Source organism: Quercus lobata, chromosome 7 (assembly GCF_001633185.2).
Source record: "Quercus lobata isolate SW786 chromosome 7, ValleyOak3.0 Primary Assembly, whole genome shotgun sequence".
In the NCBI taxonomy this organism is placed as follows: domain Eukaryota; kingdom Viridiplantae; phylum Streptophyta; class Magnoliopsida; order Fagales; family Fagaceae; genus Quercus; species Quercus lobata.
In genome coordinates, this window is record NC_044910.1 from 1933971 (window position 1) to 1948887 (window position 14917).

Below are 14917 nucleotides of genomic sequence, written 5' to 3' on the forward strand. Positions count from 1 at the left end.
GGGACTAGAGAACAGAAACGCGGACCGTGCTGTGGACGTTTCAAACATACTGAGAAACTTCGTGAGTGAATTATCATGGAAATTGTTTCGAAACAAAATTGTAGGTGCCATGCAATTCGAACTCAATTTCCATGGATATTAAGGAGGGATTGGCATGAACAAGAGTTGCAACTTGTAACTTGCAACTTGCAACAGATGAGAGTCAACATTTGCGGCGTAATGCCGAGAAAGTGTCCAAGTTGGTTAATGTGCAAACTGGTGCAAAAATGCTTGAAATTTTAGTTGCAAAAGACGATCATGCATGCATGCCTGCAAGTTTCTTTGTCGACAAGTTTTAATTTTCAATTTTAAACAATGTGCTTGGGTTACCCATCAGAAAAGCACTTTCTCAGAAATACTTTTGTGGGACAAGTTAAAAGTACTTGTTCTCTATGAAATATATTATAATTTATTTTGCTTTCTTATACGTAGCTTCTTTATTTATTTTTAGGAAATAAGGGAATTGATTTATGAATTATTTTTAAAAATATTTTATGAAAAAAATTATGAAGCAATTATTTTCTATAGTATATTATATTTTTTTATAAAAGCGATATTAAAATTTTTTAAATTTAATTTATTAACAATTTATCTTAAAGAGTACTAGTTAATATTTTATTTTTTTATTATAAAAGAGACAAAAAGTAGAAATGAAAGTAGCTTCTTTGGACGAATAAGTCAGGTACTGAGCAAGTGCAACACGTATAATCGCATTTAAACCTTGAAGACAATCAGGCAGGAATTGACTTTTAAAAGGCGACAGGCAACAAGTTTAGTGCTTATTGCTTAACTTTCTGTGCTTCCCTGCCCGGAGTACGAATTTTTTTTTTTTTTTAATTTTTTTTATCATCGATTTCTTGTCCTTTTGCACTAGATACCAACAGAAACTAATAAAAAAGTTGCACTAATTATAAGAGGTAAAATGTTGTTACGCCATCGATGTCGTTGACAAGTGTGTGATAAATGATATTTCTTCTGTCCTAATTTATTTGTTTTTTATTTTATTTTGAGATGTCTTAAAATATTTTTTTATTTTTAAAAGTAAAAGTTATTAATTTACTAATGTTCTTATTATACCCTTACTTTATTTTCAAAATTATTTGAAAAAAAAACTAACAAACATTTTAAAAAATCAATCTAATTGGAACACTTTTTTAGTTGCCTCATTAAGAATAATTCTTAAAAAAAAAAAAAAGTTAATAAATTTATTTAAGAGTAGTTTTGTAAACTTATACATTTTTATAAGGTAGACAAGATAATAAATGATGTTTCCTTAAAAAGTTTGATTTTTCATACAGGACAAACAAATTGGGACGAAGGGAGTTGTGGGGGATTTTTCCCACGCACACTCAACTCATTGTCCGCTTTGGGGAGTCAAGTCCGTACGGATTTTTCCTTAAAGCGGACAATGAGCTGAGTGTGTGCGGGAAAAATCCCCCACAGGAGTAATTATTATTCATAAGAGAAATATATTAAACATTGATAAATGTGTGATAACTATTAATCTTAATAGAAATATGTTAATGAGTGGACAAAACTCATTAAAGAACACTTATGGAAAGTCTAGGTTATTAGAAAAAAGAAAAAAAAATAACATTTATGAAAAGTAATATAAAAAAAATACTCATTTAATTGAACTTTTTGCAATTCCCAGAAAAAAAAAAATATTGGCTGATTAAATTCCTTATGTTTCAATTTTTTGGTCAAAATTAAAAATTTTAACTTTTTAAAGAAATATCATTTAATAAGTTGTCATTTAGTAAAAAATGTACAAGGTTTCAAAACTACTCACATTATTTTAAATCTAGAGAAGAATAGTGTTGAATTTTTAAATTAATAAGGAAAGGGTCAATTTAGGGATTTTATTTATTAACTTTTCAAAGAAGATTAAATTTTGGGTTACCCCAAAATGCAATAAAAAACCAAGAATTTGAGACAACCTGGAGTAATAAAAAACTAAAACCTTATCATAATCAATGCAGAACTATAATTATAATACTTTTGTGGTTGTTGTTATTGCTAAAAGAATTATAAGGCTTTTGTATGTATATCATCTCTACACATCACCATTTTACATTTTAAATGTGAATATCAATAAAAAAATGTATATATCGCACATAAAAAATTATAGATATTGTATATATGAAATATACAATAACAAGTATGAAAAAATATTTTCCATTTTGGTAAGTAGTACTCGTTCTATATAATTAGATATTTGTGTGCATGTTCGTGTGTTACAGCCTATTACATAACTTTGATATGTAGATGATGAATTTTATGTGTTAACAAGTTTGATGGTTTTGTTGTGTTTATTTTGTTGTCGGGCAATGCTTTATGGATTTGTTTTCTTGAAAATTTTCAGTTTTTTTATTTTCGATAAAAATGTTTGGTTAATTCATGTCGATTAATCTATTGATAAAGAGGTTTCAACATTGTTGAGATGGGATTTGGATCCAATGCAATTATTGAATTATGTAATTACCATGTATTATGAGATATAAAAGTTAAAATAGGGGGGAAAATAGAAATGTTAAAAAGTGAAAAATTAAAAAGTTTTTGGATCCAAAGAGTAAGTTTTACACTATGTTTGGCAAAACAAGGGAGATAAAAGGGAAAGGAAACGATGGAAGAGAGCGGAGAGCAAAGGGAAGAAAATGGATAAAAATTTTCCCTTCACTTGTTTGGTTTGTAAGATAGTGATGGAAGGAAATCTAACTTATTGGTATATTCAACATTTTCCTTTTCTTCACCCTAATCCATCTTAACTAAATAAAGGATTTTTATTTCCTTTTTCTCCTCTTCTTTCTTTTTCTTCCCCATTCTCTTCTACCAAACATAACTTTAAAGTATATTTTTAAATTTTTAATCTCAAACATTGATTTACCATTGCACCTTGGATATGGATCCGGTATGGAATGACAACGTGCTTAGCAATTGGTTGATTGAACTATTGATTAAGAGGTTGTTGGATCTGGTACTATGAGACATACATAAGCTCCTGAGGTTTTGCATATGTGCTGTTTTTTTTTTTTTTTTTCTCTTCTAGAAACAAACTAGCTTTAAGTTTTTTGTCACACATTTAACATAAGAATTATATCTTTTCATAAATACCGTACAAATAAGTTATCGAAAATAAGCTACACCCAATCCGACACTTATTGATGCTCCTGTTGATGATACAAAGCTAGAGGCCACCAATTTTGGCTCATATTTCATCTCTTAATCAAGGTATTCATTATGTATACTGCCACTAATGGGTGAAACGTTTTACCAAGCAAGACCAAACTTTAACATATACACATATGGTCTACAAGATGCACTTACACCTAGAATCAAAAGTAAACCCAAATTCACATTTTCAAAAACATACATATATTATCCATACAATATATATATCACTACAAAAAACGCAGACGCAAGCTATAGTCGCATTTTTTTTTTTAGTCGTGTTTACAAAAACGCAGCTATAGGTTAAGTCTATAGCTGCATTTGTAGGTGTTTTTAGCCACATTTTTTTTATAGGGCTTATAGCCGCATTTAAAAATGCAGCTATAGATCCTGTTGAATAAATTTTTATTTTTTAAAGGAGGAACTATAGCCGTGTTTAAAAAAACATGGCTATAGACCTGTTGGACCCTATAGTTGCGATTAATAGGCCGCGTGTGTAAACATGGCTATAGAAAACGTAGCTATAGGCCAAATAGGGCTATAGCTGCGTTTTGAGGGTCTATAGCCACATTTTAGAAACGCGGCTATAGCCCTTGTTTTTTGTAGTGTATATTAATTGATCTTGATGAGGAACAATTCAACTTGGACGACTATCTTCCATCCAAAGACCATCACCTGCATGGAAGAGGCCCTCTCATCTGTCCTGACCTCCTCTTGTCCTAAGATGTCTTCCCCATCCAAATATTAGGAACAATTCCCTTACAATTTCCCTCCTCTTGTCCAGAGCACCATGCCTGAAAGTTTTTCCACCAACCCATATCTTCCGAGTATGGAAGTGAACTTTGAGGATCTTGTTGCCATCAACCCCACGCCTGTATTATGCTTTCCATAATGGGAGTGACTAAATTCATGTGAGCATGATCAAGTCCAAACCCCCATATAAACTCCAAACTTTTAAAGTTATAAGTGAAAAACCCTAACTTAGACTTTTTTTAAAGTTCATTGGGATTCTCGCGAGGTTCTAACTTAACTATTGAAGCGTTCTTAGCCAGTATCACACTAGCACACTCCATGAATGCGAGATATGTGTGTGTGTGTGTGTGTGTGTGTGTGTGTGTGTGTACACCAATCATCTACTATAGTATATAGGTAAAGAAACGGTCTATACACACACATACATATTATAGATAAAGAAACGGTCTACACACACACACACACACACACACATATATTTATATATTTATTTATTTATATATATTCATCAGGACTAGGGGATGCAGGTGCCCCCATTGGTCATAGAGGGAAGAAGAGGTGTTTGTAGTATTGACCCTAACAATTGGTTTTTCATCGTAAAATTTTGTTCTGTTAGGACATATATGTTTCACTTGTTAGGAACATATGTCACTACTTTGGCATATCCTTTGACAAAATGCACTTTATTTGTATTTGGGTAGATTTAGGATGTGTTTAAATACTTCAAGAAACCATGTTTCAAGATCAAGTGTTGAAGCTTTCAAGTCTATTCAAGAAAACAAGTTGATAGTGCAAATTCATTAAAGCTCGACAGCTGGCTCGACAGCTGGCTCGACAGTTGCATCTATCGAGCTTAATAAAGCTGTTCAAAACCTGGTGTTCTTAACATCTCCTATCTGTTGAGGTTTAAGAATTTCAGAATTCAAATATGATTTTCTTGGGATCCGTGAATATTTCTTTGGGCTTTCTTTTCTCCTAACCCTAGACATATAAAAGGATTGTTTTAAGGGCCGTCAAACAGTTCACAAGTTACACAAGCATTGAGCAAACTTTGTTCAAGCAAATTGTGACCGGAGACTAAGTTCTTGTCCTAGTTCATCTCTTTCTCTTGAAGAAGTTGCTGTGTATGTGCACCGTAAGGTTTTGTGTTGAAGCATCTTCTTGATCTTCATCGTGTGGATGAACTGAAGAACTTTGCAACTAACAACCTTCTTAGTTGGTGATTGAAGTCGCGTACTAGGATCCGTACAATTGGTTAGTCACATACTTGGGAGTCGTGCATTAGAAAGGGGAACTGTCACTACAGAATAAGTCCAATTGGGTATTGAGGTAAGAATTCAACTGTAAGTTGGTAAGGTACTTGGGATTCCTTTACTTGTAACCGCTTGTTGTGATAATAGTGGAGTTTCGAGAGTGGTGACTTGAAAATCAACCGGTGGGGTTTTTGCCGTTAGGTTTTCCACATTTGTAAACAAATCACCGTATTATTTATTTTTCTGCTGCATAATTAGTTTATTGGTGATTTGTTTGGGCTATCACGTTTTTGCATGATAAATTGATTAATTAATAACTTGGCTAATTTATTAATTAATTTCTATCACAAGAGGTCATTCACTTTGTGGCCTATCATGTTCTTCTCTATAGAGGATTCTCCTAGTCTGATATGCAGGCATGCTCATCATCAGAAAAAGCACCACTGTAGCTGCGAGAAGCATACTTTTAAGATGGTTTAGAAAATTTTGATGAAGAATATACTAAACATAATCACTTATTTATAGAAAATCGTGCATAGAAGAATTTCCTGCGCAGATGCCATTTAAAACTTAGGTGTATCATAGTGGACAAAATTATGAGATTCATGACATTTGTGTTGGTGCATGAAGCTTCCTCTTCAATATGTGGCCAACGTTTACACCTCAAAAGGTCAACATATTATTATATACAAAGACTGCGACTTTCCCCAAAATATACTACATTTATAAGCAAAAGATGAGAGTGGTGAATTAAAAAAGAAGAAAACAAAAATTTTATCATATATACAATGGCTCTTTTTAGAAGATTTTTGCAACTCATCACTCCAATTTAGAAGCATCTTGACAAAGCATGCACAGGCTAGTCTGAGCACTAACTAAAATAAAGGGATTAACTTACTAGTGCAAATTGAAATTATGATGAAGATAAGAGATCAAAACTTGAAGACGGGGTTAATATAAATATATATATATATATATATATATATATATATATATATATAGCATGGCTTTCCAACAGGGTATCATGCTTAACTTAACTTAGCATATGATATGACCCCCTTAGCCGCAAGCTGGACCTCTTCTCCCTCGAGGAATATGGCGACAATAGAGAGAAATATGGAAAACAAGTAAACTGGGATATATATATATATATATATATAGCATGGCTTTCCAACAGGGTATCATGCTTAACTTAACTTAGCATATGATATGACCCCCTTAGCCGCAAGCTGGACCTCTTCTCCCTCGAGGAATATGGCGACAATAGAGAGAAATATGGAAAACAAGTAAACTGGGACCTCTTACAAGCAAAGCTTGATTTTCACATAAATTATAAATATTCTACTTGATGATTTTGAAAATCGTTAGTAAGCCGCACAATCTTCACGTGCTCTAGACAAAACTTGCATAACAATGAAGACGAAAAACCCTACGGAGAGTACCAGTGTGGTACCGGCCAAGGACCCTTTGAAGGTTAAGTTAGAGAATTTTCACAACTCTAGAGTGCTAGAGCTGGGGTAAATTATGCGTACCTTGGTTTCTAGGGGTTTTGGGTTTTTATAGTAGTGTAGAGTCGACCTTGGTTTTCTTGGCGGAGAAGGTGTTTCCTTTTGGGGAAGATTTCCATACATACATGTATTTCATGGGATTCTTGCCATACAGAGATTTCATTGATTAGCGTTAGTCGTAGGGTGCAAGATATTTCCATTTGAGGTTTCTTGGAGACGACTTAGGCCATGTAGATGCCACGTGGCTCGACTACTCATCTCCCCTGCATCCGTTTAACTTGAACCCATCCACTACGGATGGCCCGTCCGTCTACCTTTTTCTACTTCTGTCGTTTTGTCTATACTCTATAGTCCACTTACTTACCACCGTTGTGTGTGGTAATGTCTCAGAGAATAGATCCGTCTGTTTTGATTTTATTCTCTCCACTACTCATCTTCTATATTATTTGTGGGTCTTATAAATGACCTTTACATCCTAGAAATTCTGACGTAATAATGAGATAGCATTAGGAGTAAGCTTAATGATACTTATAAAAAAACCTTCTTGTCTGAATCAATTATGACTGAAAAAATATATAAACCATTCATATAGAGAACTAACAAGGTTTTTTTTTTTTTTTTTTTTTTTTTTTGAGAAGGATAGAACTAACAAGTTAAATAATAAGAATGATGAATTCATACTAGCTATTGAAACTTAGAAGAAAATTTCAATTCCATAATTGGAAACATCGGTATAAATGTTAATTTGGTCAATGTTATTCAAGCGCCAAGAAGAAACCCTGTACGGCTATACCTACAAAAGTGTTGAAGCCCTAACATTTTCCCAATCCCAAGAATATTACAAAGCATAATTAATAAAAGAATAATACTAGGGATACTGAATGGGATGCTGAATTTGGCACAACTTTGTGTCACAATTCGTCACGTGGCGAGTTGTCTATCACACTCTTACCAATCCAACTCGTCACGTGGCAAATTGTAGCACAAAGTTGTGCCAAATTTAGTGTCCCTACCATTACTTTTAATAAAACTACTGCCTTATAAAAAAAGGGTCATGCTAACGAGTGTCCTTAGGACATTGGTTAATAATCCAATTAAAGAAAGTTTTTATGGAAAAAAAAATTAATGTTTTAACAGCTTTTTTAATTTTCTATAAAAGTAATGTTAAAACTTTCCTAAAATGAATTGTTAACCAATGCCTTAAGGACACTTGTTAGCATTTCACTATAAAAATAAAGGGTTATGTTAATGGATGTCCTTAAGGCAATGATTAGCGATCTATTTTAAGAAAGTTTTGATACTATTTTTATGGGAAATGGAAAAGGTTGTCAAAATATTAATTTTTTTTCTTTCCCATAAAAACTTTCTTAAAATGAATTGTTAACCATTACTCTAAAGACATTTGTTAACATTTTTCAAAATAAAATAAAACTACTGTAGTAACTTCCAACATCCACAAGTGTCAGAGAAGAATTAATACATATATCAATGTCAATGTACGTTTGATATGATGAAGATCAAGGGGTCTTTGTAGTGCATATAGCACAAATAGGTTTCAAATCAACAATAGCAAATGCAAGAATATATAATAAACAAACATACAAATAATACAAAAATGTATATATAATTTTATATATAATGTTAGTGGGCAAGGGTTGGTTATAATTATGACCAACTTAGGACTATATGCACACTGTACGTGTTCCCTTTGATGGAGGCTAGTTTCGATATTAATTAAGTTTCCTTATTACCGAAATAAATTATGACCAATTCTTAATTCTGCTAAATTCAAAAGCAAAAAAAATTATGACCAACTTATTGGTTGTTGCAATTTTGCTGATGTATTACAGCAGGAGCAGTCTTTTGCTAGCTACTATTGTATTCTCCTATCCTGGTTTATAAAATCCTTTGTTGACTATCACAAAAAACAAATATCTCTTCGTAGTAAACAATGTAATTGTTGCTCTCTTTATGTTTTATTTGTTGGGATATTACACAAAGTAATGATAAAAAAATAATGTCAATACAAAAAATAGATAACTTGGAGATACAATATCGTTTTTTTTAGACAATATTTGCCCCCATACTAATGTTACTAAAGGGTTATAGCAAATTTGTCCCCAGAATACAATCAAATTGTTGGCTTCTATAGATAACGATTTTGGAGAATGACCAAAGGATTTCAAGTGAACATAAGTCACTATTATACTCATAGGGTTATGTTTTACCAAAAGGCACATATGGAGAGTTAAAATATTTCATAAAACTATTCACAATGCTTGAAACCTTTTCAAAAATTCACAACAATTTCCAAAAAATTCTGCAGAAAATTCAGTTTTACGAGTCTCGATCGGTCGAGAGTTCCTTTCAATTGATTGAATGCTCTTTTCGATTGATCAAATTGGAATTGAATAGCGATCGAATCATCCAGAGATTCTAGGATTATTTTCTTCATCATTTCGATTGATCAAGCAAAAGTTTTGACCGATCAAAAACCCTTTAGTTTGAATTTCACTTAGAAAATTTCAAAACTTGAATTTTCACTTTATGAAACAATATTCTCCAAACTCAATTATCATTATTACAACCTATCCATATATACCTATATATACAATATTATTTAACTTTGCATTTGTACTTTGGTTCATGAACTTATTCAAAAAGTTATGATTCAAGTGTTTACTCATATATCATGATTGGAAGAATATGGTATTGTTCCCACAATCACATTCAGATGCGAAGTAATTGTGCAATCAATTTTCTAAATTAAATATATATATATATATATATATATATATTATATATATGACAAAGTTTGGTTACAAGCTTGATTGTAGCCTAAGACTACAAGTCCACTTAATATTTTTTATTGGGATATAAATATTGAAAAATCTACTATTGGATTACATTTTATTTTTATATCCTATATGCTTGCAAAAATTTCGGAAGATTAAAGATTAATAACTATGTTATTAATAAAATGAATAAATTTCAAGTTTTTATAGTATAAAATTATACATAAAAAATAAGTTTATAAATTGAATAATAAATAATATTGGATTGGCATGACATTTGACATGTGTTAAAAACATAAAGAACATGCAATCTAACAATTATATTTTTTAAATATGTAGTTATGTTAATTTTTTATATCGAAAGTTCTAGTTTTAGAACTACAATTAAGTTTGGCTATATATACAGTTTACATTGTGCAAAGTTTTACATTTATAGTATAATGTAAACCTATAATTACTCTAAGAGACTAAAGAAAAATCTATGCCAAAAAGTAAGCCAAAATAAAAAAGAAAAAGAAAAAATTTATATACAAATTTTTTTTGGAAATTTGATATAAAAAGTGAGTCCATGCGTTACTTTCTAGTTCTTTTGATCTTTAATGTGTCGAAAATCAAGCTCATAGAAGCTTGGACGCAGAAGGAGAACCACAGATGCATGCATGTTACAACAGTCATCCTGATATTTACTCATTAAAAATTTTAATTTTTCAATGTTCCACAAAAATTTATAAAAAAAATAAATAAATAATTCCAATTCTCATCATTGAATAGTAGCCAATCTCCACTCTTAAACCTTGATCTTGCATGTCAGTTAAATATTTTTTTAATAAAAGTTTGAGATAATCACAATACATCAGCTGCTTAGGGAGCAATTAACATGTTAAATCCTCCAATCAAGCATATACAACAAAAAAAGGATTCATCATTGTCTGCTAACTTATATGCCACATTATATAATTGAGTTAGTGTATATTAGAGATGACAAAATCAACCCAAACTCATTTGCCCGTCCAAACCCACCCATTTAAATAATACCTAAACCCACCTAATTATTAATTGGGTTAAATGGGTCTTAACCCAATTAACATTAATGTTTATTGGGTTTTAACTGGATATCCAATTATGACATAAGTATCATTTCTACAAATCACTCAAAACTAAAATACCCAAAACCACTAAAAAGATCAAAATGCCCATTAAACATAGAAAATTACCAAAATACCCCTAAATCTAAAAAATGGCATAAATACCCCCCTTTGGTCTAGGCCCCCAAGTTTGAAATTTATTGACCAGAATAAAATATATTTGAACTGTGTAATCTCTTCTAAAAATTGTTGGTGATGAAAATTAGCTAGATCATGGAGGCGTTGTTTTAAATGGTAGATTACTGACACATGGCATTAATAACCCACATGCTTATTCTACTTTCCAAATATCTTATAATCTTGAGAAAAACATTAGCAATGTAATGTTGTAGCATGTCTTAAGATAGCCTTCTGAAGATTTGCTGTGTGTGTCATGCACAATTAGCATGGCAGAAGTGTGTCTTGTGAGCTCGACTATGTGGATGACAAAGATGGAGGTGGGGGGTATAGTTAAGTGGGATTAGAAGTCTAGAGGAGGTTAAATCATGCCAGAGACATTGTGCACGAAATGAACCCAAGCTAGTGTTCAAAGCTCAGTGTCTGGCTTTGAGCCTTTGTATAGTCTTGCACTTGTGTTGCTTGGAATTCCTTGTGTGTTTGTAAGAAGTGTCATAAACCAATATTCATCCCTAATGCTGAAAACCTTTTTTTTTTTTTTTCTCTCTTTTTTCTTTTTGGGGTGGAGGGGTTGTTAAGATATTCTGATTTTGTTATTAAAATTTGACATGGACCAGCTATAAGCTGTTATAGTGTTATTTGATTGTTATCCTTGCATTCTTCTCTTATTTTTCCCTTTTCCTCTGTCCTCTACTATCAATTTGGTCTCATAGTGTGTCCTCACTCATTTATTAGACAAAGTCCTCTAGTTGAAGACACGTAATGACTTTCTTTTCCCCCTTAATGAGTGAGCATTATTAGTTTAAACATGGGGAAACTGATATCCCTTCTGCAGTGGTTTTTCTTTTGGTGGGAGTTCATTTGAAGTGTGTTTGATGCAGAATCATATTAAATATATGTTGGAAGATTATGCTGTCTTTGTATATCTTATTGCAGAACCGCCATTGGAAAACAAGTCCAAAGAATCTGGTGTTGGTGATACAGAAATGACGCTTGTAGATTCATTTACAAAGGCTTCTGGATCCATGTACGACTGATCACATTTTATATGCTGATCTGTTCTTTCTTTAGATCTTACTCTATCCTTTCTTTAGATCTCCATCTCATTACCATTTGACTTGCTTATTTTGCTTTATTGATTTTAGGCTGGAGAAGAGGAAACACAAAGCAATGAGTTCTATAATTGAGGAGAATGGTTCAGTAGAACAAAGGAAAAGAAAGAGAGAGAAGAAAATCAACGCCCTTAGCCCTAGCTCAAATGAGCATCATTTGTCATATGGTATTGTTGGTGGTTTAAGAGCAATTTAAATTGCTAAGTGCTCTAATAATGCAAAAACACTGAAGAGTCAGTAGAAGGAAAGACAAAAGAAGAGAAATAGGAATCTCAACAAAATTATGACAAGTCATGACCAAGGAAAGGTGGACCTGACTAACACTAGCAAGAAAGATGAAGCAATCCATACACCTAGTGCTTCCAAATTAGTCAAACACAAGGTACGGATAAAAAGACAGAAGATTCATAAAGGAACCATAATGTGCACAAAGTCTAAATAGCAATTGCATCCTAGAAGCATTAGAACAATTTGGCACACTCTGCTTCACTACAAAAAATGCGGGCTATAGTCGCGTTTACTAAAAATGCGGCTATAGGTGAAGTCTATAGCCGCATTTGAAAGTGTCTTTAGCTGCGTTTTTGTGATAGGGCCTATAGCTGTGTTTAAAAAACATAGCTATAGGTCCAGCTGAATAAATTTTTTTTTTTTAAAGGATGACCTATAGCCACGTTTGTAAGTGTCTTTAGCTGCATTTTTGTGATAAGGCCTATAGCCGCGTTTAAAAAACGTGACTATAGGTTGAGCAAAATTATGTATATTTTAAATATAATATACAACCGAATAAAATAAATTTTTTTTAAAAGAGGGACCTAAAAACGTGGCTATAGGTAACATAAATAAAAAATATAAAAAAATAAAAAAAAGGGGTGACCTACCCCCCACCTACCCCATTTGCTCCCTACCACTCAATTTAAAATATCTCTTTCTCTCTTTGGCCGGCCACACATTCTTTGTTCTTTTTTTCTTTTCTTTTTCTCTCAACACAACGCACACACTCGTCCTCTCCCTCACTGTCCCACCGATACACTCCACACCACCATATTCTTCATTTTTCTGGTAAGGATCACCAAAAAACTTCATAGGAAAAGCTAAGGCTCACTCATCTCTACTATTTGTGGTAAAAAATTTCTAATCTTTTTATGGGTATTATACTTTTGCTAGAGGTTATTTTTTTATCTAAGCTTTAATAATAAAACCCATATGATTTATGAGCATTGAGAGTAATATTTATGTGTTTATATGTGTGGGTTTTACATTGGTGGAATTATTTGATTTTGAATTTTTTGGATCTGTGCTTGAATTTGTGTTGTTGTGCTTTTGTTTAAATGGGTTTGTGTTCTTGAGCTTGTTCTTTTGTGTTTCTGAGCTTGTGCTTTTGTGTTCCTTGAGTGGATTTAGTGTTAAATTTGGGTTGATTTTATTGAATGAGAGGAGATTCATAGATTTGTGTTCTTATATTTTGGAGCATGTTGTGTTTGTATTGTCAGAATGTTGTGTTTGATTTTGAATTTTTTGGGTTTGGGTTTGTATTTGATTTTGAATTTTTTGGGGAATAAAAACCCAGAAATTTTAAATTAAAAAAAAAAAAAAAAAAAAAAAAAAAAAACCTAGAAAACGCAGCTATAAGCCCATGATCTATTGCTACTGTTAAAAACGCAGCTATAGGTTAGACCTTTAGCTACAGTTATAAAAATGCGGCTATAGACCCACAGGGGATATTGCTGTGTAATATAGACCTGGTTTGTAAACGCGGCTATGGGAATAGCCATTTATAACATATTCATATTTAGAAAATGAACAACCAATAGGATTGGATCAAGACCTTGTATAATTAATACTCAACTTGTAACTCTAATTTCTTTAGTGAATTGTGATCCATTTGCCACTACAAGAAAAAGGGGCTATTGCGGCGGGCAAAAATCGCCGCTAAAGGTACATTGGATCTATAGTGGCGGGCCATCCCGTAAGTGATGCAGTGCCACTATAGGTCAATTGCGGCGGTCGCAAAAAGCGCCGCAATAGATCCACCATTTAGTGACATCATTTTCTAAGTACAAGAGATTCAACTAAATTTTTTTGTTTAGAAACAAATTTTCATTCTTTCAAGGGCATGATAAAATGTTTGCAATGTACGATCACAGTCAAAGCATTATACCACTTCACAGTTCACCTCTTGCATACATAAAATACAATATGACTATAATTGTAATAAGTCTGTGAAAGGCCAATGAAAAAGAGCTATTGGTGCAAACTTTGTTTAAGATTCAAGTACAAGAAAACTAATTAATCGTTCCGTTTGACTTCCATAGTTCCAATCATCATGTTTAACAAGAAACTTACAGGTCTAAGCAAAGAAAGGCAGGCCTACAAACAAAATTGGAAAGGCACTTTTTTTTCCTTTGTTTTTATTTTACTTCATTTTATGTGTATTTAAATTTGTTCAGTATAGGGAAGTTACTTGACAAAGGCACCACTCTTTTTTTTTTTTTTTAAGAATCACACACATTAAATACAAGAACTCACAATTATAGTTCAAACTAAGCAATAATTGAAAGGGCTTTTGAGTCATACAGCTCTACTGCTAGAATAACATGATAAACAGCAAAACATTTTAAAACCCATTTTAAAAAATAAAACATTTCAAACTTAGCAATTAAAGTTGCTATTTGCAAAATAAAACCCATTTTAAAAAATTAATAACTTCCAAACACATCAAAACAGCACAAATTTCTATGTAAACTGAATGGGGACCCTAACTAAAACCAAAGCATCATTTGAGACCCTTACGTTTATATTTCTTCTCGAACTCTCCGGTCAAGTGTCTCTTCACAAAAGTTGTTTTTCCTGCCACCATTCAAAAAAAAAACACACACACTCAGATCAATCAATACCATCACCACCAACACCAATATAGATTTACACATACATAGTGTATACACATCTACAGTATAACTCTTTTCCTGCAAATCTGTCCGGAAATTATTATCTTTCGAAACAAACATAGCCTCCACCATGCAAATC